At 40.5% G+C, this 8,998-nt stretch overlaps 1 long non-coding RNA gene across 1 annotated transcript in view; it reads left to right on the forward strand.

The window, feature by feature from the left end:
• Positions 1-863: 863 nt before the first annotated feature.
• Positions 864-8,998, forward strand: part of LOC114013793 (uncharacterized) — a 32,446-nt gene continuing 24,311 nt past the window's right edge. Inside the window, exons 1-2 of the long non-coding RNA XR_008746105.1 lie at positions 864-1,250; positions 5,490-5,581. This is a non-coding gene — a long non-coding RNA (uncharacterized LOC114013793). The remainder of the gene's footprint in view (positions 1,251-5,489; positions 5,582-8,998) is intronic.

Raw genomic sequence — 8,998 nt, forward strand, 5'->3', positions numbered from 1 at the left:
ATACATAGATACACAGCTAGGGATATATGTGTGCATGTGTGTGTGTTGGTTTGGGGGGTCTTTTTAGAGCAGTTAGTGCAAAAGACGTTATGATGATGTGAAGCGTTATGATGAGTGTAATTATCATGGAAAAGATGGTGAGTCTCCTGGTACCTGTTCCCTGTATCCTTAGGCAGGCTTGTTTTCTAAGATTCTGGAGGTGGATGAGGGCTGTCAACTGACAGCTCGCCAGTTTTCACCTGCTCTGACGTGACTTTTTAGTCCACTCCAAACACAAACTGCTGTGTCTCTACTGGGAGCACTCAGTAGTAAGCCCTGGGTTGCTGCTCCTTACGTCTCCTTACTAGGGACCCAGATGGGGTGTGCTAAACATTTCCTGGCAGGCCATGTACCCGTTTTGACTGGTGAAAGCAAGGACTGGGGATAGGAAAGGGGAAGGGCTTGGTTAACTGTAGACTTCTCTGGTTTAGAGTACAAGTCAATAAGGTAATAAACGAAACGCTGCAGATTCCTGGAGGATTTCTTGTGCATCAGGAGATTCGCTTTTCCCTTAGTATCCCAGAAGGCATGGCGTTAGCTTAGAGTGATGGTGAAGAGCTAATTCTCCCTATTTACATTTGTACCTCCTGTGCCAATATTGCAGTGGACGAAACTGTTTTCAAGAATGTTCTCAAATGAGATAAAAGCAGCAAACTGAAGCCAATTTCTCTTACGCATCGCCATAAGCCTCTTTCAAAAAAGTCTGAAATTATACTACATGATAAGTATTTCAGCTGCTGCTTTAGCATTGTCCAACTGCAGTGATTTAGAGCGTAGCCTTGCCTGCAGCAAGGAGTAATTTGTGCTCAGTCTTGCCTGGCCAGCTGGATTCTTAGTGCAAATCAAGCCTCCTGTACTGCTCTTGCTCAGTGATAAGAGTACAAATAGGGTGAGGGTGCATTGGCATTCTAGTTCAGCTCAGAAGTGCACTTCTGAAGCAAATCTGATTTCTCCCATTTATCGTGCTTTTTCTTGCACTACAGGTCAGAGCTTACAAATTGGACTTTTGGGTGAAACCACCATCAGAAGGGTACTCCAGTATGACAGTTCCTGTGCTCTAACCAGTCTGCACATGGGACCAGACTGAAAAACCCAACCACGCATGCAGTGTGGATGTGAGGTCCTCATTACCAACTGTAGTTCTGCTCCCATTCAGCTGTTTATCTTTCTCATGTAGCTACAGCCATCTGATACCCAGGATCCATCAGCAGGTAAAGAAATTATTATTGCATTACAGACTTGTTTTTTCTACTAGATTTGTTTTAAATAAGTGCTGGGAACCCTAAAATAATATAATGCTCACCCCACATGAATTTAAACTCATGAGCTTAAATCAAAATGCTAGCACAGTTGTTTTGGGTTTGTTCTTTTTTCTTCCTCAGCTAAAGAAGCAACTCTGCTTTTGAGACTCTCTGCTAGCATACGCACACTAAAAAAATAATTATCTCTTTTCCGCTATGACTTACATGGCAAATATGCGTATTTACTCCTAGGTAGAATGAATCTTGGCTTTAATTACTTTTATACTAATTACATGCTTTTAATCTATGGTTTGATGATTTATTAGTTACAGCTGCAGTGAGCAAAATACACATAGGCTAGGGGAAACACAGCCCTTTGTAGATGACCGCTGTAGGTCCTTTTTAAATCCTATCAAGCCTTATGAGCTAAAGGCCTAAGCAGTTTACAGGCTTTGAACCAATGAGCACATTTCAGTCATCAAGGACATCATTGCCATCTTCCTATTAGGTACACAGCAGTCCTATTGTTACTTTAAAAAAAAAAAAAAAGCCTGAGTGTAAAGCTGAAAAAACCTGCTACAGAAAACTTTGACATACTTTCAGACAGGATTTTGTTCAAGCATTCTGTATCGGGGTTTAATTTTCCTCTTGTTTTTCCGTCATTGCTACGAAATTGCAAGTGGGTCAGATTCTTAAAGTCAGGATAGGATAAAGTAATTCACAGACTTTCTGGGTATCTGGATTTAAAGTTTTAGTTGGGCCACTTTCTAGTATGTAAAAATCATACACTTGTATCGTTCTTCCCTTCTGAACATCTGAGAATGACAGCATTAAAGAATTAGTCACCAGAGCATTATATTATCCACTTCCAACTGATGGGGTACAAAGAGGCTTGATGACTTCTTCAATACACTGTGGTAAAGCTGGGAAAGGAACCCAGATGTCCTGGTTCCTCATCCTGTCCCTGAACCACAAACCACACGTCCTTGCCTTATTAGCGACAATCACAGCACATGAAAACAGACTATTTATATCTAAATATTTCATCTGTTCTCACTCATTATTCCCTAACTCACCAATGTAATTATGTTGGCAAGGCGACAAGTATCTTTTTCCCAGTAAGCACAAACAGATTGTTAGATTTTCTGCTGAGGTACAAGCTGCAGAAGAAGAGCTCCCAAATAACTAAGATCAAAAGGACTGTTTTCATTGAAACATCCTTGGTAATGCAGCAGTGGGACAGAAGATTTCTTAACATCTTCCTCAGTTGACTCTGACAGCTCTATTAAAAGCACTGATCAAGAAAGGTTAACATTGTAAAGAATATCGACCCAGAATGAGTTAAGCCAAAGAGAAAAAAACCCACAAAACAAAACACCCCACAATAAAAAGGGGCTTTGGAAAGTTCTGTTTTTTCAATCAGTTCAATTCCTGCTCAGTATTCCCTGAGACAGTGCAGGGGATGAGCCTATCCCTTCTGCGAATCCCTAGCGGGACGTCTCCAGTCCTGGAGCAAGTTCCCTGCTTGGAACCTTAAAGCACAGACAAGTATGAAAAACCCATTAGGAGGTGGCTGCAGGCACAGGGCTCAGGGGTTGCCAGAGGCTTTGGCCGGGTGTCGCAACTCAATTCCCAGTGCTTGCACACCACTGGGAGCACTATGACTGCACATCTGGAGCCAACTTGCCGTGGAGAGGCTCGCAAGCCTGCAAATGAGAGACGGGATCTCTACAAAGAGCAGGTCTAATGATAACAGGGTATTTAGCTGATAGCTGTAGCTGAGTTTATGCTTCATAAAGCAAACAGAGCATTGCTAGCCATTTGATATGCCAGATGTTTCTTTTATACAAACAAGGGAGAAAATGGAGGAGGCTATAAGAACAAAAACTGGTAGTGCTGGAAGGTGTTAAACTGGATCCATAATGAGAAGAACACATTGATTAAGGTGAGCTAGCAGATGTCAAGAAATGCAGTTCTACATGAGTACAAACCTAGTGAATTGTGTTTGTTGGGGAGGTTTGCTGAAGGGCTGTAGCCAGCAGTATTTCTTAGTCCTTTCCAAACACACTATTCATAATATTGTATAGAAGTTAATCAAGCAACATTTAACAGTCCTCAGAGTTTGCATAAAAAGCAACTTTGGATCAAAAGATTAGAAGGTCTGTGCAAAACACATCCAAGATTCATATTTTGTCAATACTGTTACAAATTGCCTAAGCGATTACATATTCTGTGATTAGCAAAAGCCATGCTTCTTCTGGTAAAATACTTCCTTCCATATATGGGGAATACCAATGCATCTTGGGCAAAACACAAAAGTAATTGAGAATTTTGCTACTGAAGTCCACGACACCACATTTCACTCCATATGAGGCAAGAACCTCTCAGGTCTTGGCATTGCTTGGGTTGTTGCCTCATCCCAGGACTGAAGTGGCAGCTACAATCTGTCTCCCAGATGCAGACATCTTAACGTTGTATTATATATATGCCATGTGCACATTCCTTTTTATTTTTCAGTGACATGCACAAGCATGGTTGTGTTTATTAGCATGTAGACAACACGTACCCTAGTCCTTCTCAATGGGATACTGGAGTTTATCACCATAAAACTTTAGGCTACTAATTCCAAGCAGACTCAGAGTGAAGGCTGAGAAAACATCATTGATTCACAAAGTTCAAGTCTCAAAAAAGCAATTAATAGTAACATTTTGGCTGCATTTTTTTTGTCTGCTGACCATGTGCTCCCAAATGTAACCCTAAGAAATCTCCCCAGTAGTGGAACACAACCGGTTGTATTTGAGAACACTGGAAGGAGAAGGTGGCTAAAGAACACTATATTTTCATCTGTTACTAAGTCAGAAACAGTCCACTGTACATGTGCTCTTTTGATTTTTCTCTTCCAGTGTTTGGTGACTCGGTACAGTCCCAGTAGGATCCGGAAGCCCTCCGTTGTTTAACACCACAAGTGAAATGGGCACCATAACCTCTGCCTGGCCCTGGAGCTGCATAGGAATTACTTCCTGCTCTCTGCAAAGGAAGATGCCTTCAGATTTTGTTAAATGATAACAAATAACGAAAAGGCGGCCTCCCCTAATTCTAGCAATCCTATCCCTCCCACTGGGCTTTCCTAGAGGTGGCAGAGTTGAAACTCCCAGGTTTTATTTTCAGAACATGGTCTTTTCTCATTTTGGTATTTTAAAGTAAACAATTCTGGGTTCCCATGTATTATTCAAGTAGAGAGAAGTGGGTATCCAGTGCATACATAATCAAACATCCAGCCTGCACCAGACAACCTTCTCAAATCACTTCAGAAATTTCCCTGTTGCTGTTATCATTCTCCATTCACTTCCTCCAATTATTTAACACTTCAAACATTGTATCCGAAGTTTACCCCACAGCTGTAGGGTGAAGCAAGCAAGAGCTGTGTTCCTTCAGGCTCCCATGAACAGTGCTTGCCCACAGGAGGAGAGAGGTAGCTGCACAGATGTTGCTGGTATCACATTAATACAGAAATAACCTGCTGAAAATAAATTTGTTTTCAAACCTTTCAATGAGAAAATACCAGTTTCAGAGAGAGAAATTAATGATTTTTAACCTGCCTATCATGTTCTTTAATTGCTGGCATGTAAAATAGTTATTGGTGTTTCAAGCTGTAAGTAGTAATGTTGAGGATATTTTCGTTAGTGCCAAAACATTTACATGAAACTGCTATTCAGATCAAATTATCTCGAAACTGCAAAGCACGCATGGATTCCAAATTATTCAACTTGGAGAGATTGTTGCATATTGAAATTACACAGTAGAAATCGGCAAAACACCACCATTGCTTCAGAGTCACAGAAATGTCAAAAATAGCTCTTAAAAGAATGCTTCTCATTAAATGCAGTACTGTAACAGACACAGGATTTTGCTATATTTAAACTAGTATTTTGTTACCAGAAAAACAGAGCTTTTCACTCCTTCAGGCAGACTGGTTGGTTCTGATGATTGTTTCCACAACACTTTAAACATTAACAGGACTGCTCAGAGAGAACAGTGTCATGAAAGTGATGCATTGGGAAACTAAAGCACAAAAGGTGAAGGGCTGTGGCTATTTGGGGAAAGACAGACTGAAAGTATAAATTCAAAAAGCGCAGTAAACTGTCAGAGCTGGTAGGATCCTATTAACTACTGTCTTTTATTTCTTTGTATCTCACATTTATCTTCCAGCAACCCATCAGTTATGGAAAAGACACAAAAATATCAGAAAGAGGACTGGGCAATACTGTGAATTTCAAGTCTTTGACGAACCATCTTTCAAGGTATTTTGATGTGTTTTCCTTTGCATAATGTTCTAAATAGTGTTATTGCTGGTTTTCAGTAAGTAAAACCTTTGTGTTGCAGTGAAAGAATTACATGGCTACATTACAGATGTCCCTGAGAGTACCGTGGTTCCCTAAAGGAACCATAAAGGTAATTTTCCAAGAAACACAGGAAGGCTGTCTAATTTGGCAACAGGGGTAAGGGGTCATTTCTCTTTGGCAGAGAGGGGATGGACAGATGAAAACACTATATACAGACAAAACTTGAACTGATAAAACCAGAAACTTCTAACTCTGCTGTCAGAAAAGAGTTGACAAAGAAGAGTGAGGGCTATAGAAAGAACTCACCTGTGAGGAATATTGAGTGTGGCATTTGTATGGGGTCCTTTGCCCCTTTGGTCACTGGTAATTGGAGATTAACATCTAAAATTTGCGTGCTTTTTCTATGCAAGTTTGTAGTTGATTTGGTCTCATTCCTTCAGTGAAATAACCTGAAAGGCAAGAAGAAAGCAATAGGGTAAGACAGGTTCCCCAGATGTCATGAGGAGTGCTCAGTGGACGTTTGTAGCAGGAAGTAACTGCCTGTGTGCTCTTTCAATACAGTATGTTTTATTGTGACATAAAATCATAGTGATTTTGGAATCAACTTGTTAAAAGGATATTCTGCATTGGTGACTGTCCTGTGTACAAGAAGAGTCATAGGTAAGGCATCCTGTCTAGAACAATCTGATATGCTTCTCTGGGAGAAGGAAGAGAAATTAAAGAAATAACCATATCGGGAGGAATGAAATACTAATGATCTGTTCAGAGGCTGTGCTTTTTCCACCTTTTCTTGTAATACGCAAGCAATGACAGCTATGTAAGTAGAATATGAAGAAGAACGTCCACACACAATGCACATGTTTCAAAACAACCTATGTGCTCTATCGTATTCAGATGAAGTTTTTTTTTCCTTAAAAGAACTAAGGATTAAGGTTTGCATGTCTTGGAGGAGAGAAAAAACACCTCCCCTTCAGTTTCACAAAATTAGACCAAATACTATGTTATTAGTGATTGAATTCTTCATCCAGACTTAGCAGACAGAAGCAATGAGCGATGCTACAAAACACACAGAACATAATGGCATTTTTTTTTTAATTCAATACAAGTTTCTTCTAATAAAATCCTTCTGTCACACAAGTTGGACATAAATTCTTCCAAAGCCATGACTTTGATGAAAAATGAGCTAAAGCTGAAATAGCCCTTTAAAAACAGAGACTATCTTGTAACCTGCGATTTCCTTCATAACTTTAAAATTCAGTTCTTTCTGAACAAGTCTATTCCCTGAAGTGCCACCTTTTGGAAGAGTTCACAATCATCTTCTATGTTTTCCATGATACTTTTATTAACCGAAGAGATGTTATTCTCCTCAAACACAGGTACAAAACACATGCATGCAAAGCTAATGATCTGAGAATGCCTGAAATGGTGGTAAGAAGCATGTCACACCTCGCTACCTGAAGTACTTTTGACACGGTAGGGTTGGCAAGGCTCTTGATGTCACCCAGTGGAGAAGAGGTCCCAGGTTTCCCACATAATCTCCTTTCTTTAGTGGCTTCAAGGAGGATGACTTAGCTCTTTGTTCTCCACCTTAAAGAAAAAGAAATCTAAATTATGGCTGTGATTCACTGGGGCATTTCAACACCTAGTTTAAAGCATCGGATGAGCCCCAGTGAGTACAGGAAGCATGTGGGCAGTCTGAATGACACAGGCACATATGTAAATATTCTGCTGAATGGGGCTTCAAGTTGTATTTGGGAAAACATGCAGTCAGATATAAAAAAGAACACATTAATTCTGTTTCTTTCCATGTTTTTTCAACAGTTTTTAACAACATTTTTCCTAAAGTAGGGATGTGTAAAAAGCTGCACTATTGTAGATAATAATATATAAAAAGTGGGAGATTAAAGATTTGGAAATTAACTTCTCAGGGGACCTTTTTCAGTCTAGACTCTATTGACATATCCTGCCAATTTGTTTGTCTGGTCTCCCTGTGAACATAACATTTGATACTGTAGGCAACGTAAAGATCTTTGATAAGATTGCTACTTCCTGCAGCACTCTGTGTTCACAATGAACTTTTAAAATACAATTTATAGCTTTCAGCTTTCCATTCACCAAGCATGGAGATTACCCAGTGAATTATTCAGCTTTCAGAGAAGGCCAAATGTGTTCCTTGTGCTTGCTGTTCTCTGGCAACACCAGGACGGAGCATCAGCTAATGAAAGCTCTGTAGAAACAAGGTGTTTAAATCCAGAGCAGACAGGCAGCATTTCCAGAGTCACAGGATGGACCCAACAACCCATGGCCCTGGCTACTGAATGGTGCTACAGCAAAAAGGGAAAAAACACGCTAGTATATTTGGAGATCACCTAAATGCACTGATACAGAAGCTCATCTTGAATCTGTGTTGGTGGATGTATCCATGGCACATGGCGTTATTGGAGAGGTCTTTGACACCTTTCAGCTGGAAGTGTGGAGCAAGGTTGTGCCTTCCCTGTGTGCTTGGTGGCCATTCCAAGACACACTTTTTCACAGTCCCTTCTACCCCCCGCTCCGCCCCTCCCTGAAACTCTTCTTTAAAAACTGTTATCTTTGCCAAAATGTGCAATTTTCACAAAAACATCACCCTTTCCATACTTTAAAATTCCCTTCAGTCCGACTCAACCTTTTTCCATAAACCGTATTGGTAAAAATGTGATTTTTAAACGTTGTGGGATGCTTCCTCAAAACCAGTGCGCTTAGAAGGTGAAGAGCAGTCCTGCAGCAGTTCTTAATGAGTTACCCTGCCTTCAGGGGAGGCTTGCTTTCAGCTTCCAAAAGTTAGTTTGCCAAGTCCTAAGTCTTTGAAGAGGCCATAGAACGATAAATATCTTGAGAATGTCCAATATCCTGAAATTCCTCACAGCAAGAATTTCCAGGATGTATACATAATGTAGTGCCATGTTCTCTGCGTCACCCCCATGCTGCATGTTTCCACCACGTGCCTTCCTGCTTTTCATGTTTCCACCACATGCCTTCCTGCTTTTCATGTTTCCACCATGTGCCTTCATGCTTTTCATGATTTCACCATGTGGCTTCATCCCACCGTAGACTGTTCTCAACTTTAAAATCTCCTGTTAAGGCATCTTTGAGTTGTTACTTCTGTGCTAACATCTCTCATAGTTTACCCTCTACATGGTGGACACATACTGCTGAACTGGTAGGATTTGACTGTAATCTTGCTCATTACCTCAGTCTCTGCCCTTGGGTAGCTATTTACACCAGTACCAACAAACTGGAGACTTCTGGATATGGACCGCTGAAGATAAAACTGAACAGAAGAAATAAAAGGCATTTCCACTAGAAAGATTCCAGAAACTAAGCTGATCTTCAGGG

Source organism: Falco peregrinus, chromosome 2 (genome assembly GCF_023634155.1).
Source record: "Falco peregrinus isolate bFalPer1 chromosome 2, bFalPer1.pri, whole genome shotgun sequence".
In the NCBI taxonomy this organism is placed as follows: Eukaryota; Metazoa; Chordata; class Aves; order Falconiformes; family Falconidae; genus Falco; species Falco peregrinus.